This window comes from Phyllostomus hastatus, unplaced genomic scaffold (genome assembly GCF_019186645.2).
Source record: "Phyllostomus hastatus isolate PE091 unplaced genomic scaffold, TTU_PhHast_1.1 phas_contig_40, whole genome shotgun sequence".
Classification (NCBI taxonomy): Eukaryota; Metazoa; Chordata; class Mammalia; order Chiroptera; family Phyllostomidae; genus Phyllostomus; species Phyllostomus hastatus.
In genome coordinates this window covers 92,499,540-92,517,332 of record NW_025333872.1, presented here as the reverse complement: position 1 = coordinate 92,517,332, position 17,793 = coordinate 92,499,540, and positions in this window count along the sequence as shown.

The window sequence follows — 17,793 nt, the reverse complement described above, 5'->3', positions numbered from 1 at the left end:
CCCAGCCCCCTGGACATCCAGCCAGAAGTGCAAGGGCAGCGGGTCATGCAGCTCCAGGCAGCCCCGAGTCCCAGCGACATGGGGAGTGAGTTGAATCTAAGAGCAAATGGGGTGGGGCACCAGCTGTCCGTTACCGGGACAGCAAGCTCCTGGTTTCTCTGGTCTTACACCAGGATTTCGGAATCCTGGGGAAGGTTTATGCAAGACTCCAGTGAGGTCCCGGGGACACGAGCAAATCTAGAGAGAGTGGGCTGGCCGCGGTCCACAGTCATACACATGCCGGGCCTCCAGGGAGGTGTGACCGAGCCGTTGTGGGGGAAGGCAGTGCCGCAAATTTGCACTTGAAAGATCCTCTGCACCAGGTTTCCACAGGACAGCCGCCAAACCTCGCCCCCACCTCTATCCATCCTTCGGTCCACGAAAATAAGACTTATTTTGGGTGAACTTTATCCTTCAAAGTGCTTTGTCCCTCTTGCGTGTCAAGGACATAATGTGTTTTTCTTTGTTGTTCAGAACATTCTGTTAAAACAGGAAAATCCCTTTTTATAACGTACTGAGAAAAGTACTTTTTCCTCATGAATCAGCCCATTAATTCTCATTAACGTTGTATCAAAGAAGAATTAAGACTGTGGTTCTCAGCCCTTACTTCCCCTAGAATTGTTTGGGATCAGAAACTTTCGGGGTGAGCCTCAGATACAGGACGTTTGTCAGAAATCCTCTAGGTTTATTTGAATCGCCAACAGGACTGAGACCCTCAGCCAAATGACATCGGCTTCCTGCATTTTCATTTAGTATCAGGTGGTTTCTTTCTCTTTTTTTTTAAGATTTTATTTATTTAATTTTAGAGAGGGAAGGGAGGGAGAATGAGAGAGAGAGAAACATCAATGTGCGGTTGCTGGAGGTCTTGGCCTGCAACCCAGGCATGTGCCCTGACTGGGAATCGAACCTGCGACACTTTGGTTCGCAGCCCGCGCTCAATCCTCTGAGCTACGCCAGCCAGAGGTGGTTTCTTTTTATGATGGCATACCATTTAGTAAAAATTTTCATCCCCCTGTGTTCAGTCCAGGAAACTAGAATGTGGAAGGTGGCTGGCCAGGACGGCAGGTCCATGTTTCACACAGATGATTCATTCATTGTCATTACTGATTGATTCCCTGCATAACCTAGAGGCCCAATCGCACATTTGTGCGTTCATGTGTGGCCTGCACCCTGTTCTTGCTCATTGTTACTGTAGTAACAGTAATTTGCCACCTTATTTTAAGGAATACAATTGTGACATAAAAAAAAGAAGGTTCCGCTGTAGGTGTGCAGATGGCTGGCATCTGGGTGAATGAGAAGTTCCTTCTCTTTCTGTCTTTCTGAAACTGTATTTGCTACGTGCTCCCATTCTTTTGCCCACCAGTTCCCGTTTTTTATTTATTGCTTTCTGTGAGATAAACTCATGCCGGATGAAATCAGAACTGCTCACCCTACAGGGCAGAATGAGTGACTTAGGTGTAACTTCACTCAAATGCTGCCTAAGGACAATGTGCCTTCCCCCCGCCCCGACCCCACTGTGGGGCACGTCTCCATTGTAGAAACAGATGCACACGTTTTGTTTTGTTTTGTTTTTTTGATCCCATTACAAGTTTAATCATTGTTAGTAATTATTATTCATTTATCATTCGGTAACCTGTGATCTAATATCTTCCTGAAGACTGCTCTTGTCGAATGATAATTTTGTCAGCTTCAGTCCTGGGTGCTGAGCACAAGGGCACTTAGCCATTGTGATGAGGAGGCAGCCTGAGCCAAACCCAAATATAAAACAGAGCTTGAACTTGAGCTCGTGACAGAGGGGCCAGATGTATGCTGAAGGTCAGGGAAGCCTCTGGAGCTGCATGGAGCCAGGTTGTCACAGCAAAGTGAGGTGTGTGGGACAACGTGATGGTGATCGCTGTTAACCTCCCTAGCGCAGTTGATGTGACCACCACTGCTGCCAGCGAGACCCCCTGCAAGCAGAGGTTGAACACCAGCTCTGGCTGGACAGTGTCAAACATCTTACTTACCTAATCTATTTCCCTGCAACTCATCTGTACAAGCAGACGTGGTTTGCATGTTTAGCAGATGGGGACACTGAGGCTCAGAGTGGAAAGTGGGCGCAGGGCGGCACCCCTGCCACGCTGCCCTGGCAGGGTTTAAGCTCAGCTCTGAGTTGGGAGTCCACGCTCTTAGTCACTGCCCTGTGTGCTCCAGTGCGTTTATCTTGAACGCCTTAAGATTCTATTACAGATTTTGGGGGGAGGGGGATAAACATGTGACAAAGTATAGTACTTGAGGTCTGCTGTAACATTCACTGCAGTGTTTTAACTGAAGAAATTTCCATCTTGTTTTGGAACACTCACAGACACTGAGTTTGAAATGATTGTCTTCCTTATGAAGGACATTCCGGGTGGTCAGGGTTTCCTGCAGCAAGGTCCGAAGGACACAGGGCTAATGAGTTCTTTTAAGGAAGTGTAGGGCATTTTTAAATTCCTTTTGAGCTCTGCATAATGTCAAAGAACTCAGCATACATAATTGGAATTAGAAGCTGGATCGGTACAAAGTAAAAGGCATTTACAATTGCTGGGTTATCTACCTGCCATTTCATTGAGGTGGAATTCAAAAGCAATCCATGGGAGATCCTCTTTCTCTTTGGTCTTTCTCATCCTTGTTGCCAAGTTTCTTAGAGATGCCCTTTAAAAGCCCTTCACATCTTGTTTGATTCTGCACTGGGCCCTGGTGACTGCTACCACTTCTCTATATGACAGTCTTTCTACGTCTGTCCCTTGGTCTGTGTGTCTCTCTACCGGTCTCTTTCTGAATCCTAAGCCCTTCACATCCTATTTTTTTGTTTATTTTTATTTTGTTTCATTCCACCCTTGTAATCTCCATATACTCTGAAATTTCTTCCCTGTTATTCTTTGGACTATTTTATGTTTACATACTTTTTTCTTATATTCTCATGCATGACACTACACTCTTCCCCTCTCCGCCATGGCTTGTAGTTCCATTTTTAAGGTCAACTTCATGTCCGCACAGAGTAGAATTATTTGGGGACTCCTGGAAGGAGTGCCCCATGGGGACAGGGACTGGCATGGTCACCGCTGAGTGCCAAGTGTCTGTACGGTGCCCGCCCACAACTCACACCTCAGGAACGGTGACCGGATGAGGAAGTGCGTGTGAAGTGAGGTGCGCACTCTGAGTATAAAATAATATTGTTTCCGTGGTTGCTCATCATGCCAAAGTCCTTTCGGAAATTAAAAAGATAGACTCTCCTGGCTGGCGTAGCTCAGTGGATTGAGTGCAGGCTGCGAACCAAAGTGTCGCAGGTTTGATTCCCAGTCGGGGTGCATGCCCGGGTTGCAGGCCATGACCTCCAGCAACCGCACATTGATGTTTCTCTCTCTCTCTCTATCTCTATCTCCTTCCCTTCCCTCTCTAAAAATAAATAAATAAAATCTTTTAAAAAAAAAGGATAGACTCTAAGACTGGTTTTTGAACAATGGGAGTACCATTAGAAGACACATTTCGTCTTTAGCCAAACTCTTTCAAAAAAGATGGCATGTGCTTTCAGTGTGTAAGTTTTGGCTAAGCAGTTTTTGAGTGGCAAACTGTTTCAAGCGGCTTGTTTAAAAACATTTGCGTAATCTGGATATGAAAGAGGCTTTCTTTTACATGTTATTTTAAAGTCTGACTTGATTAAAATATACAGCAAAGTAAAGAAAAATAATAGATAAGATATTCATGTATCTACTAAACCAGATTTAAAAAATATCACCATACTTTCTTCAAATTAGTATTTAAAAAAAATAAAGTGTTTTATGTAGCTAAAGCTCTATCCAATTCTTTTGCTCTCTTCTCAGCATGAGCTTACATTTTGAAGATGTAAAATACATTTTCTTCCATATTTTGGACTTTAATTTTTATATGCCATATGTAGGTTATAGTACTGCTCTGTCTGAAAATTTTACAAAAATAGTGTCAGATTCTACATTTCCTTTACAACTCAACTTTTTCCTTAAAATTTTAGGTAGTTAGCCATGCTGACATGAACATATAGTTCACTTGTTTATTTGTGTATAGTATTTCACTTTATGAATAAACAAAAATTGATTTATTCACTTAATTTTTAGATTTTGACAACCACAATGTTGTTATGAAAACCTTTCATAGCTTGCTTATTTATTTATTATGTATTTATTCAATTGTGTTTGTATCCAAGTTTTTTAAAGTGGAATTCCTTGGTCCTAAAGCATGCATATATTTAGTTTTACAAGGTTCACCTTGTTTTATTTATATTCTTTTTTCCTATACTTTCTAAGTTACCTTCTATTTCACTTGTTCTAGGAATTATGGTGAAATTTGTCATCTGCCAACTTGAGTTTTAAGGGTTTAGTTTAACCAGTAAAAAGTCTTCAGACACTTTAAGTTCCAAATATTCTTCTCTCTTTTTCAACATTAATGTCTGATATTTGAGTTCTGTCCTACTTTTTAACTCCCATAGGTAATTATTACCACCATTGCTTTAAGCACTCAATATTTGTTTATATTTACTAAATATATATTAATTTTCTAAGTTCAATATTTTTTCTGGAATACTGGTATTTCATTCATTTCTTTTCTTTACTGTTGGTAAAGAACTGTAGGCCAGAAAGTGTCACAGTTTTTGTCTAAAAAAAATGTGAACCTCACATAATAGTTATATGAGCCATAGAATCCGGTTTCCCTCAGAGCTTTGAGCATTACTCCAGTTTTGGAATCTGTGCTGTGTCTGTTGGCACGTCTGGTTATTCTAGTTTCTAATCTACTCGATGTAAACTGTCTTATCTCTGGTTATTTTAACGTATTTTCTTTCACTGTTTTGAGAGTTAAGTTTATTTATCCTTTTCAGGACTTAATATGATTTTTGAACCTGATGATTCATATCTTTTGTTAATTCTGGACAATTTTCAGAACTGTGTCTTTGAATATGATCCCTCCTAAATTTTTATTTTTATATCATTATAAAACCCATTAGCTAGATTATGAACTTCCAGTTCTGTTTTTCATATCCTTTCATCACCCCATCTTCAATATTTTCTACATTTTTTCTCATGTTTTGTATTTTAGGTAATTACCTCAAATTAATTGTCTGGATTAGCAATTCTTTCCTCATTTCTGTTGTTTATCTACTGAAATGCCAATTCTTTACATTTTGCTGGTGAGAGTTTAATTGATATGATAATACATGTTATTGGCAATATATTTTTTTAAATTTTGTGGCAATATATATTTAAAATACATGTGGCAATATATATTTGAAAAATGTAATGTTTTTATCTATTTGAATTATGCAAATAATCTTTTCGAAGTTCTCTAAGGAACTCATTGGACAATTTACTTATTGTATTATTATCACAGCAGTATTTACGTTAGTGTTTCTTATTGTGTAAAATGGAAAATGTCTATTAGTAAGGGAATAGGCAATAAGTTATTCACTATCCATGACATTAAATACTATTTTAACAATAATGTTACTGAACTCAGTATTATAGAAAATATTTAATATATTTTAAGTAAGGTAAAATATTAAAAGGAATATGTATAATACAAACATGGTATTGTGAAAAGCAAACATTATATCAGCAAATAAAAATGCTCTTAGAATATAAATCATCCTGCTAACATTGATAATTTCTGGCTGATGGAGTTTAGAATAAATTTTATTATCTTTTTTTACACAATTGTTCATTAAAATTTTATACAATACTTAAAATTTATTTATAATAATAAAAGAAAACAAATTTGTTTTAATTGGGTTTCTCTTTTGATAGGACACAGAGTAATTTTAAGCAAAGCGAAAATCAAGCTCATTGAAATTTTAAGAAGCTAATGCAGCAATTAAGACATTATATAGTGCAGTTTCGGTGCAGGTAGAGGCACTCAATTTGAAAAAATGAAAATAAGATTTATTGTGAAAAAAGACAAGTCTCTGTTTGATTATGTGGAGAAAGAATACAAACCAAAAGATTCCAAAGTTTTGTGACTGGGAGAACAATGGTACTAGAAACTGCGAACAATAGAATCATATTTGAGGGTACACAGAGCTAGGAAAAACACCCACAGCATACGTTAGCCTTAAGGGTCTACCCTCCTATGAAAATCTGCTTCAAAGAGTCAAAGGCCAAGGTGGCCTTCCTCTCTGTCATCCTTTGATGGCTAAAAAGAAAAAAAACAAAACAATTATTCATTCATTCAGGGAGGAAAAAAACATGCATTGAGCTAACTCTATGGCACATACTGTTAGGCTCTAGGGATGTTATCCATAAACAAACATTCGAACACCACTAATATAGGCATAATTCGTCCATGAAATATTTGTTCTCTGGTCCAACCTTCTTCCTTCAGTTCTGTCAAATTGTTACCAAAACTGACTTTTGGGGGAAACCTTCCTTTATCACCAACACCTCCTTAGTAGATTCCATTTCTAATGTTGAGTACAGTCACCTGGCAGTGGCTGCTGGAAGCTTAATGTGAATGGGCTGTTGGCTCAGTGGGAAATGATGCCACTCTTGATTGGCTAGACCTCCGGAGGGCGGAGCCTTAGCCTTTGCACTATCTGTCTGCGTGTCCTCCCACCTCCCCCAGCCAACCGCAGCTCCAGACTGCTTTTGTTAATGATTGCCCTTTTCAAAACACGACCTAAAAAAATGTTCCCTCCTCACAGGGAACCATATTCAAGATAATACAGACATAATACAAGCGGACTGAGAAATACCGCATTTGTACTTTATTTTCTGAGGGCATTGAAGAACCCGAAGCCCTTAAGAACTACAATGCTTCCCATTACGCCTTTTTTCTCTGTGAGAATGAAAATGTTTTTATCTACTTGAATTATGGATGGATAAAAGTCTGTGCATCCTATAAATGATCTTCCGAGCTGTCAGGTTGTTTTCTGTGGTCACTGGTAGTGGAGGCTTTGAAACAGGGATGTTGGTTGGACTCCAGTTTGTTCTCCCATTGGTCTCCGCCTCCTGGGCTTGTCCGGGTTTCAGGCAGGACTGACTACCCTCACTCTTTCCCTTCCAGTGAGTAGGCTGCTCTCGATTAACGCTGCCTCCAGGCTGCGGCTGCGGCTGGTAAATGAAATGGCTGGTGTGTGTGTGTGTGTGTGTGTGTGTGTGTGTGTGTGTGTGCTTGTGTTTGTAGATGGGGAGTACTCTGATATTTCATTAAATAAGACTACTGTTTTGCTATTATAGTGAAGTTATATCAAATGTAACCTTTTGGGGAGAGGAGGAAACTGAACATCCCTCTTACTTTTTTTTAAAGATTTTATTTATTTATTTTTAGAGAGGGGAAGGGAGGGAGAAAGAGAGAGAGAGAAACATCAATGTGTGGTTGCTTTTCACGTGGCCCCCACTGGGCCGTGGCCCGCAACCCAGGCATGTGCCCTGACTAGGAATCGAACCTGTGATGCTTTGATTTGGAGCCCGCGCTCAATCCACTGAGCTACGCCAGCCAGGGCCCTCTTACTCTCTTTGCAATGTCATGTAAATCTGTAATTGTTTCAAAGTAAAAAGTTAAAAGTAACTACATAAATAAGAACTTTTTAAACACTTTGACATTCAAGCACCAGCGCCAGTGGAAGAAGAACAGCTGCTCTCAGGAGAACAACGCTGGTTTGCAATGACCCCCATGCAGGGGGAGCCTCCTGACCTGTGCCTAGGGACGCGACCCCACATTCTGATTCTGCGCTGCAAAAATAAAATACTTCAAAGAGAGAGGCTAGACACTCCAGCCAATTTTCCCTTTTTAATTGACTCATGTGAAAACGGTTTGTCTACTCTCTTTTTCTAGGAAAAGAAATAGTTCCTGATCTCAAGGCAAAGGTTCCAAGATACCTCGATTTTCTCTTCTGAGTTTGAAGAACCTGTGAAACCTTCACTGGCTGGTTACTATGATATGTCCTGCATTCCTTTTCACCTCGCCTGGTGCACGAGACCCTCCTGATTGTTGCAGAAGTGCGAGCTCCCTTATTTCAAAACGTGTGCATATTTTTATTTCCACAAACCTCAGTACATTTTAGTGCTGATTAGAACCGAAGTCACTGTCCATGATTGCCCTCATTTTGGTGGTACAGGTAGCAGAGGTTCTCTGGAAAAACCTTTATTTTTCCTCTTCCCCTCTCTTCCTCTGGTATATTACATACTGCTTTGACAACATGAAAAGTTGTGAATTGATTTTGTTTAACCCTCCAGTGATCCTCCCCCCTTACTAACAGTAATGTTTATTGAGAGCTTACTAAGTACGAAGTGCCGTGCCAAGCACTTAACAAAGCTCGTGTGGTGCAACCCTCAGCCACATGTTGAGAAAGGTGCTCTCCTACTCCCACTGAACATCTGTGGCAGCTCAGGTGTTGAGAGGTTAAATGTCCTTCCAAGGCCACATAGGCAGTCAGCAGAGGAGCCTTTCCAATGTCACCATTGTTCTCTTCTTCCTCCTCTTAGGTCACTGTTTTAAAAGTTATTGTAAGTTTTGAAAAGTTATGACTTCATTTCCCCCCTGGTCTATGAGTGCATCTCCCTGGCTTCATGGGAGCCGGTGGAAGGCACTAAAAGAACACAGAGGGGTTCCCTGAAATGCTGCCACTCCTCATCTGCAGGCCCTCGGACGTGGCGTGTGCATCCCCACGTTAAACAGCAGCAGTTCTGCTCTGGGTGAGAGAGAGCTGGCTACAGAGCGGGGAGCTGGGGCTGAACTGCACGCTGACCGGTGGAAGCACACCACAGGGAGTGTGTGCACACGTGGCCTTCTCATTACTGTGTGGAGCTGTAGTCGAAAGACCAGATTCCCCAGAATCTCGTATCTACCACTTCCTGCCACCACATTTGGAAAATATTAGTCTCTCTCAATCTTGTGTATTAGTTTTCAAAACTCAAAATGAATATGCTTGGGAATGTTCGAGAGCCCTGTGGGCAGTCCAGAGGTGGATGGGTTGGGCATATAAATACTTAAAATCTTCCGGCACAGCCTCCTGCTTGAGCCCCCTCTTGTCCTTCAGCTCTTGAAGGGCATTTTAGGACCCTCTCGCTACCTCTGGTTCTGACCTTCCTGACCCCTGGCTAAGCAATCCTGCCCAATCTACTCTGTGCCAGCCTCGCTTCCTGCTTCTGCCTCTGCTGTGAGCCAGGACCTCGCCACCAGCCTTCCCATCAATCTAGGTAATGCACAAGCCCCTATAACTTCAGGACTTCTTGGTCCTCCACTGACTGTGGTGTTCCCTCTAACCAGAGGGACCTCTCCATGGGAGGCCTAGTTACCCCCCATGCACCAGTCTGCATTCCCACCAACAGTGCACGGTGGAAATGCCTGAAAGAATGCAGAACAAGAAGAGAGTTAAGTTCCAGTAAGAAAAAAAAAACCCTCTTGTTTCCAGATGCTGATTCCAGGAAGTCCTAGCTCTGAGTCGAACATTTTTGTTTGAGAATCTGGCGGACTCCCTTCTCCAAGAACTTCTGAGACTCTCTGCAGCTCTCACTGTGGAAGATAGGAGGACTAAAAATACTTACGTCTTCCTGGAAACATGTTTCCAGATGTCTGTTTCCAGCCCCGTGCAAACCCGCGGAAAAGGAGCACACCTAAATACCAACGTGGGAGAGGAAGAGGAAGGGAGAACCGAACCCCAAGCACCGCAGCCTCCGCTTGTGTTCTTCGGACTTTCCTCCTATCAGGGCGTTCCCACTCCCAGGAGTGAAGGCCCCGACTGGCTGGAGCCACATCCTACCGTGCAAGGGGAACTTCCATGGGGCTGGTCCTTCCATCCGGGCAGGGCAGCAGGATGTCCAGAGTCGAAGCCTCTTACCAAGTCTGCAACCTGCAGGGACAGTAAGAATCACAAAGATTCTTTACTTCACCCAAGTTTTCTTGATTTTAAACCAAGAAGAGTGTGCCTTGGCTCACATGTATGAAGCACTACCTACTGTCTGCCAAAAAAAAACAAACAAACCATAGAGGCTTAAAAAGAGGCAAAACTCTTAGGACAGGGCCACTCAGTGAGGTTTTAACTGCTTACATTTTTTTTCTAATTACAGTTTACATTATTTTGTTTAAGTTTCAGGTGTGTAGCATAGGGGTTAGACAACCATATACTTGACAAAGTGTTCCCCGTGATATTTCCAGTACTCACCCGGCACCATGCAGAGTTATTACAATATTACTGACTGTATTTCCTATGCTGCACTTCGCATCCCTGGGACTAACTAGTCTGTAACCACCACTCTGTACTGCTGAGTCCCCTCGCCTTTTCCACCCAGCTCCCCACCCCCTCCCCTCGCAACCATCAGTCTATTCTTGGTATCTATGAGTCTGTTTCTGTCTTGTTTATTTATATTGCTCTGTCGGTTTTATATATAAGTGAAATCATATGGTGTTTGTGTTTCTCTAGTTCACTTATTTTACTTGGCTCAATACCCTCTAGGTCCATCCATGCTGTCGCACATGGTAAAATTTTTTTCTTTTAAAACAGCCGAGTAATATTCCACTGTGTATATATGAACATGTGCCATCATGTTTTATCCACTTGTCTGTTGATGGGTACTTGGGTTGCTTTCATATATAGGTTCGTTATTGTAACTAACACTGAAATTAACATAGGGTTGCATATACAAGCATTCTTTCAAATTAGTGTTTCTGGTTTCTTTGAATATACGTACCCAGAGGTGGAATCTCGGGGTCATAAAGCTGTTCCATTTTTAAAATGTTTGAGGAACCTCCAAACTGTTTTCCACAGTGACTGCACCAGTCTGCATTCCCACCAACAGTGCATGGGGTTCCGTTTTCTCTGCACCCTCTCCAGCACTTGTTTGTCAATTTATTGACGATATAGCTATTCTGACAAATGTGAGATTTAATTTTCATTTCTCTAATGATTAGTGATGTTGAGCATTTTTTCATGTGTCTTTTGGTCATCTCTATGTCCTCTTTGTAGATGTGCCTATTCAGGTCCTTTGCCCATTTTTCAACTGGATTGTTTGTGTTTTTTTTTTTTGGTGCTGAGTTGAATGAGTTCTTCATAAATTTCAGGTGTTGACCTTTTAGCAGATATACCACTGGTGAATCTGTTCTCTCATTCAGTGGGTTGTCTTTTGATTTTATTGATGGTTTCATTTGCTGTGCAAAACGTATTTAGTTTGATGCAGTCCCATTTGTTTAATTTCTTTCTTTTGTTTCCTTGGCTCAAGGAGATATATTAGAAAACATACTGCTAAGAGAAATGTCTGAGATCTCACTCGCGGGTGCATCTCTGCTCTATGTGGCCCCTATGACTGCTTTGAGAATTGCCTGTAGATTACAGTGACAGTCTAAGCTTAGCAACAAATCCCATTCTAAAGGCTTTTTAAAAAATTTGTATTGAGATAATTTTACATTGATCTTAATTTCTAGCACTAATGTATAAACCTGGATTAGTTCATAATGTAGTAGAAGTACTGTCAAACTCAACCAGTCTAAACATTTTGTAATGGGGTGACCTAGCTGAGACCGGTGCTAATAGCTTTCTTTTGCTTATTTGTTCATCCATCCATTCATTGATTCAACATTTATTGGGTGAAGCTGACAGAGTGTCTATTCAAGGGGCTTGTGGAATAAAACAAGAGAAAAGGCATGCCACAAAAAAACAGAGTGTGGATGAGGAAACTGGCACAGAGAGGCTAAGTAAGTTACCCTAGGACACACAGCTAGGAAGGTAGTATAAGGATTCAAACTCAAACAAGTGGGTTCCAGAATCTATGTTTTTCACCATTATGAATCTGTGCTGTTTTTATTTCATGTAATTCAATGTGCCATTTTATGTTTTTTATCTCTTACTAATTTGTTTCCACACCATCTAAAACATTGTGTAGTCTTCTTGTTAAACCATGCCCACAGAATTCATCCACCAATACATAGCCAGTAACCAAAACTGACACATTAATTATCCCCCTACAGATGGCATGATTTTTAAACAGTTGACACACTCAAGAGCACGTGGGTCTCTAACTGAGCGGAGACGTCCAAACAAAGCTGGAGGAGCACGTGGGAAATCACGGATGATTCAAGGAGACTCGGTGACTTTTGTGTTCAAGCCTGAAAGTGTGAGTACAATGTCATCGACTGAGGAAGTGAGGTAGAGTAAGACCCCCCCTGCAGAGGACACAGCTTGATCAAATAGAAAATACTCTTTGCACCCAACGTCTTCTCTCATGCATGTAGGAGTAAGCCACCTAGGGAAGCCTCAGGGACCAACAGGAGCCTGTGTCCAAGCATAGTGAGAAGGATGCTGATGCAGAATATCACGCGGAGATTATTAATCAGCGTGCCATAGGAGCCAGGATCTACACTTCGCTGAAGTCAAGATAGATTATGTTCATTGTTTCTCCTCCATCCAGCCAGCCCTGCCATTCTGTCATAGAAGATTAGATCAGTCTAGACCAGTTCAAACAACGCCAGTGACCTGTTCTTCCGTAGGTGTTTTCAAATTGATTTTTGGATGATTAATTATGCAGTCTTTTCGGTCTACAAATTCCTAGCTAATAATTGTTTGGGTTCCCTTTCCCCTGCTTTCTAAAAAAGAAGCATTATAGGTTATAGTAGCTCCTTCTTGGTGTAGGACATCTCTCTAGGAATTCTTCAAAATGGTGGCTATAGGGTTTAGGGTGACATTCACCAATTCTTAGAGTTCCTCGATGGCACGTTGCCAGGGACTGTTAATAGACTAGACTGTGCTTATCTAAGTAATATGCCATCTGTTTTTATCTGGACAAACATGGTTTCCTGCCCTTCAGTCTACAAACTACCATTTCTGTTCAATAATGCCTTGCTCATAACTATCAGCACTCTCTATTAAGATCACCATTATGATCAATGATACCTATCATGCATCAGCAGTCAATCTGAGGAATTTCATGATTCCAACCAGTTACTATGAAAACATCGAAGAAACCTTGTATTTAGCTATATCCTACGGGACAAATAAAGGAGGAGGAGAGCCAGCAGTAAATTAAGTAGGAAATGTGGCCTTAAAGGTGCCTTGACTTTTTTCTCAGGGAAGTAAAAGCATGCAAGAGAATGATTTTGAAACAGGAAGAACTGTGGGTCCTACTGATGAGTGTGAGTCAGAAGGAGTTGTCATTCAAATTATCTGAACAATAATCTAGCTACAATCAGGAACTGCTTTTCCTGTTCATCACCGATGTCACACTGAGGACACTGTCATAAAACTGAAAACCTGGCTGTCGATCAGCAGAATTACAAAGAAAGTCATTTGTGTCTTTAATTCTAAAACCCCACTCATATATGTAGCCCCCCCAGATTCATGTTCCCAGAGTCTACCTCTTTCCCCACTTTTTTCCTCCCCAAGTGATTCCTCTTCGGACCCCTAGGGACTCTGTTTATTTACCTAAGGCTCCAGCCCCTAAGATGTCAATGATTAATGAATATATAATTTCACCCAGACATCCCTGCAAGTTTTTAAGCTTATGCAAAGTCTTAAAAAAAAGGAATAGTGCCAGCTAACATTTTTCATTGTTAATATGAGACAGTCTCTATTTTCATAGACAGTCTCTATTTTCAGTAGTCATGCATGTCAACTCATTTAATCCTCTCAGCAACCCTATGCTGTGGGTGCAGTTGGTGACCTGATATTACAAATAAGAATAGTTCTTTTATAAAAGAAGTAACTTGCCCGAACTAGTCCATAGCTGGTCTGCAGTTGGCTTCCCAGAATTCCTGTGATTGAAACACTATTATATTGCCTTATGTCTAGAAAGTTCTCCAAAAGAAGTTTTGTGTTGGCTGTGTTTTTCCTGTTAGTCTTTTAAAAATTTTATCTTATCAACTGTTCTATGTCTGATTTTTGTTTCATATAGATCTTTTCCACTATAATTTCTCCAAATATGGTTATGTTATGTTCAAAAATATTTCTGCTCGCCATTTTCTTGTTTGTATCCTACTTCTGCCAAAAGCATACACAATCTTGTTTTGGGGCTACCACCTTTGGCTGGGGCCACCATTGCTCAAAACTTTGAGAAAAAAATATAGATCTGCTCAGGACCTTCAAATAAGTTACTGTCTTAATGTGATGGAGTACACTACCACCATCTTTCTTTCCCACTGATGCGCTGATATGATAAAACAGAGATAGCCATCATGATTCACCACAAATGGTTACTACGGCATAAAAAGAGAAATCAGACTCGTAAGTTTAAATTGCCTTGCCTATTTGTCATAGTCATATTTTCATCTTGACAAATGGTGCATGGCATTTATATGAGAATAATCAGGTAAAAACCTCATTTGGTCTTATTCCGTCCACATTTGCATTTATACCTTTGATAAAGGGTAGCATAATCCTAATTTGCATATATGCCATTTGGTGTCAGTAGGTATAGGATTAGAGCTAGTTGGAAGATTTCTATGAAGAAGTATTTATCCTCTGTTCGTTACTTACAAATAGAGTTTATATAGAAAAATTGCATAAATACTAAATTCCTAGAATCAGGAACAAAGAGTTGGTGCTCCATTTATTTATCATTGGTATGTAATTGCAGGTATAGTCTTAGAATCTTTTTTTTTGTTTGCTTTCTTGCTCTTTTTTATCTGAACACATAGGTTTTTGTATAGTTTCTGGTGTTTCAAGCAATTGAATTTATTATTTTCATTGATGTTCAAACTGTTACAACTTTGGCCCATGGGAGGCCCTAGATTTATTTTTTACGTGACTCATAACTACTTGAAAGCCTTCTTGCTTTGGGGCACAATAAAAGGTCCCAGGATCATCTTATACTTTACCTGCCCAAACCAGGTGAGATCAGTCATTCCTCTAAGGAGGCTTCTGGTTCTTTTAGGGGAGAAGTGGTATCCGGAATCCAAACTCTAGGTCTCGTTAATTACTACTGGGTTGTCATTTATTGCCCCAAGCCTTTCAATGGACATAGCTAGTGCTTTGGAAAAGAAAATACATGTGTTTATTTTAATATCTGTGTCTCAAATTTAATAATACAAAATTACTTTTTATAATCATCTTTTTCCTCATGACAAAACATTACATTACTAAACATGTTAACTTAATTTCTTATGTGTATTGTCCTATAGTATATAAACTTCAATTAAAATAATATTACCATTATTATCACTAGCAATTACACTTCCAAAAACACCTAAATTTTTCTTGCATCTCTACAAGTCCTTAAAATGTGTATGACTTAGGATATACAGTGACTTGGCATACGTATTTTCTCTGTGGCTGTGACATTAGCCTGATGTACACTTAGGCTCATCAGGTTTCTATAAATTGTAAGAGACTGCTTTTCTCTTTTAGATTTTTTTGTAATGGGCTAAACCATGCAACAGAGGATTTCTCCATCTGGCCAAGTCAGGAGAACAGCGACTGGATGTACCTTCCTCCTGAAACAACTGAAAAAGAGTCAAAACCCGTCAGATGGCGCCTTTACATGTGTGCTGTTTGTGGTAGGTTAATTACGCCTTGATACAAATATTTTAAGCCCCCAAAATAATTCATTGTTTTCAGAAAAGTCTCTTTCATCCGAGTCCCCTCTGCTCTGTTCCAGCCTCCTCCTGAAGGCGTCATTTGTGTCAGGTTTTTGCGTGCATTTCCGTGCTCCTTTGCACACATGTAAGTAAATGTGTGTGTTTCCACCTACCTTACCCCCCAGATGCCATCCTTAATATGCTTTTGTGCATTTTCCTTTCTTCCTTTAACCAAATATCCCTGGAGATTATGCCACATTGGTGCACAGAGATTTTCATTGTTCATTCATTTTACATTGGTATCTAAAGATTCTCGTCATTCATAGAATTTCTTTGCAGGGTTGCACCTGGGCTTGTTGGATTAACATCCAATTGAAGGGACATTTGTGCTGTTTCCTCTTTCACTGGTAATCTTATCCACAAACCATTTTGTATTTTTGAAGGCTTATCTTTGATACAGATTCCTAGAACAAAGATTAATGATAAAGTTAAGACATAAATGCTTAGCTAAATGTTCCAAATATTGGTATTGGCAAACATAACATTCTTGATTTGAACTATTCTGGGGTAACCTCAAAAGAGTATAATATAATCATTATTTTGATGCAGCTGAGTGTTGAACAATGCAAACGTTTGGGTTTATGTCACTGGGCAAATATGTCAGTGGCCTGTCTTACCAACCTGTATCAACATAGTTTTATAGACCATGTGTTGCAGGATTCAGGAATAGACCTCAAGGGTCCTGAACCTGGGCCCGCTAGCAGGCACTTTACCTTTGAAATCAAGCTCTGATTAATCTCAGGAATGTGCTGGGGTTGTTACCCCCTAACTGTACCTAGTGAATAGGCACACCGTTAGCCAGAATCCCTAGGAGATTTCCAGCTGACAGCAGAGTGTGAAGATCCTGGAGACAGTGTTTAGATGCACATTTCTTTTAAAGATTTTATTTATTTATTTTTAGAGCGAGAGGGCACAAGGGAGAAAGAGAGGTAGAGAAACATCGATGTAAGAGAGAAACAGAGATTGGTTGCCTCTCGCATGCCCCCAACTGGGAAACCAGCCCACAACCCAGGTATGTGACCAAGCTGGGAATCCAACCAACAACCCTGTGGTTCCCGGGCCAGCACTCAATCCACCAAGCCACCCCAGCCAGGGCCACATGACCTTCCTAAAGGGCCAGACAGGATCATTACCTTCGCGGGATCCTCATGAAAACTTAAAAAAGAAAGAAGCTTGCCCCAGAACCCAGGAGAGTGCTCCTGGATCCTTTGGTCTCTGTAGCTGCTGGTGCCTGAGTGCATTTTCATCTCCTTCTTCTATAATAAAGAAATTTTTGTCCTTTTCATGAGTTTGTGGGTAACTCTCTGGCATTGTGTAGTGGGTAAGAGTTTAGCATCTTAGGCAGACTGTGTGAATTTTAAAGTGGCTCCGCCACTCTCTAGTTGTATGACCTTTGGCACGTTACTTAACTCATGTAGAATTTTCTCTTTTATAAAATGAGAGTAATCATAGTACCTACCACACAGGGTTGTTGTGCATACTAAGTAAAATATACAAAAAATGCTTAGAATAAATAGTGCCAGGCACATGACAAGTATTGAATAAATCCATACTATTATTTTCATAATGACCATAACCTTGGGACAACTACTCTTTGATTATGTATTATATAAATTTAAAGAGCATTTTTCAGGGGCGTTTGAAATTAATGGCATTGTCTAAGCTTGTGAAGAGGCATCCCTAGAAGTGTAGGAGCCCTATTACACACACAATAAATATAAACACTGAGTTATGAAGGATGTACAGTGAGTCTGATATTAGACATTGTTTCTCCTTCCCTTGGGGGCTGCATCATCCTGAATAAGTGGGGCCCATCCCCACCTGCGGCAATGTGAAGATTCTTTTCATGGCTTTCAGCAGAGACAGTAAATACCTGCCTAGCGTCTTTCCTGAAAACGTAATTCTGCACTGTGTAACACCGCGGCACTTCCTGTTCAACCCCATTAAACATCCCTAGCAGCAGTAGCGTGGTGGGTTGCTGCTAAATACTTAATGTCCCTGTAGGTAACCCATTATTCTCAGAGAGGACAGCCCACTGGAGACTTGAGAAGATTATGGTTAGTTTGATCAAAAGTGTATGTGTGAGCATGTACGAGTATGTGTGTGCACGCAGAATACTGATTAGGGTCCGAAGACGAGATAGATAGATAGATAGATAGACAGATAGATAGACAGACAGATAGATAAACTACTCTATTTAAAAGGCCT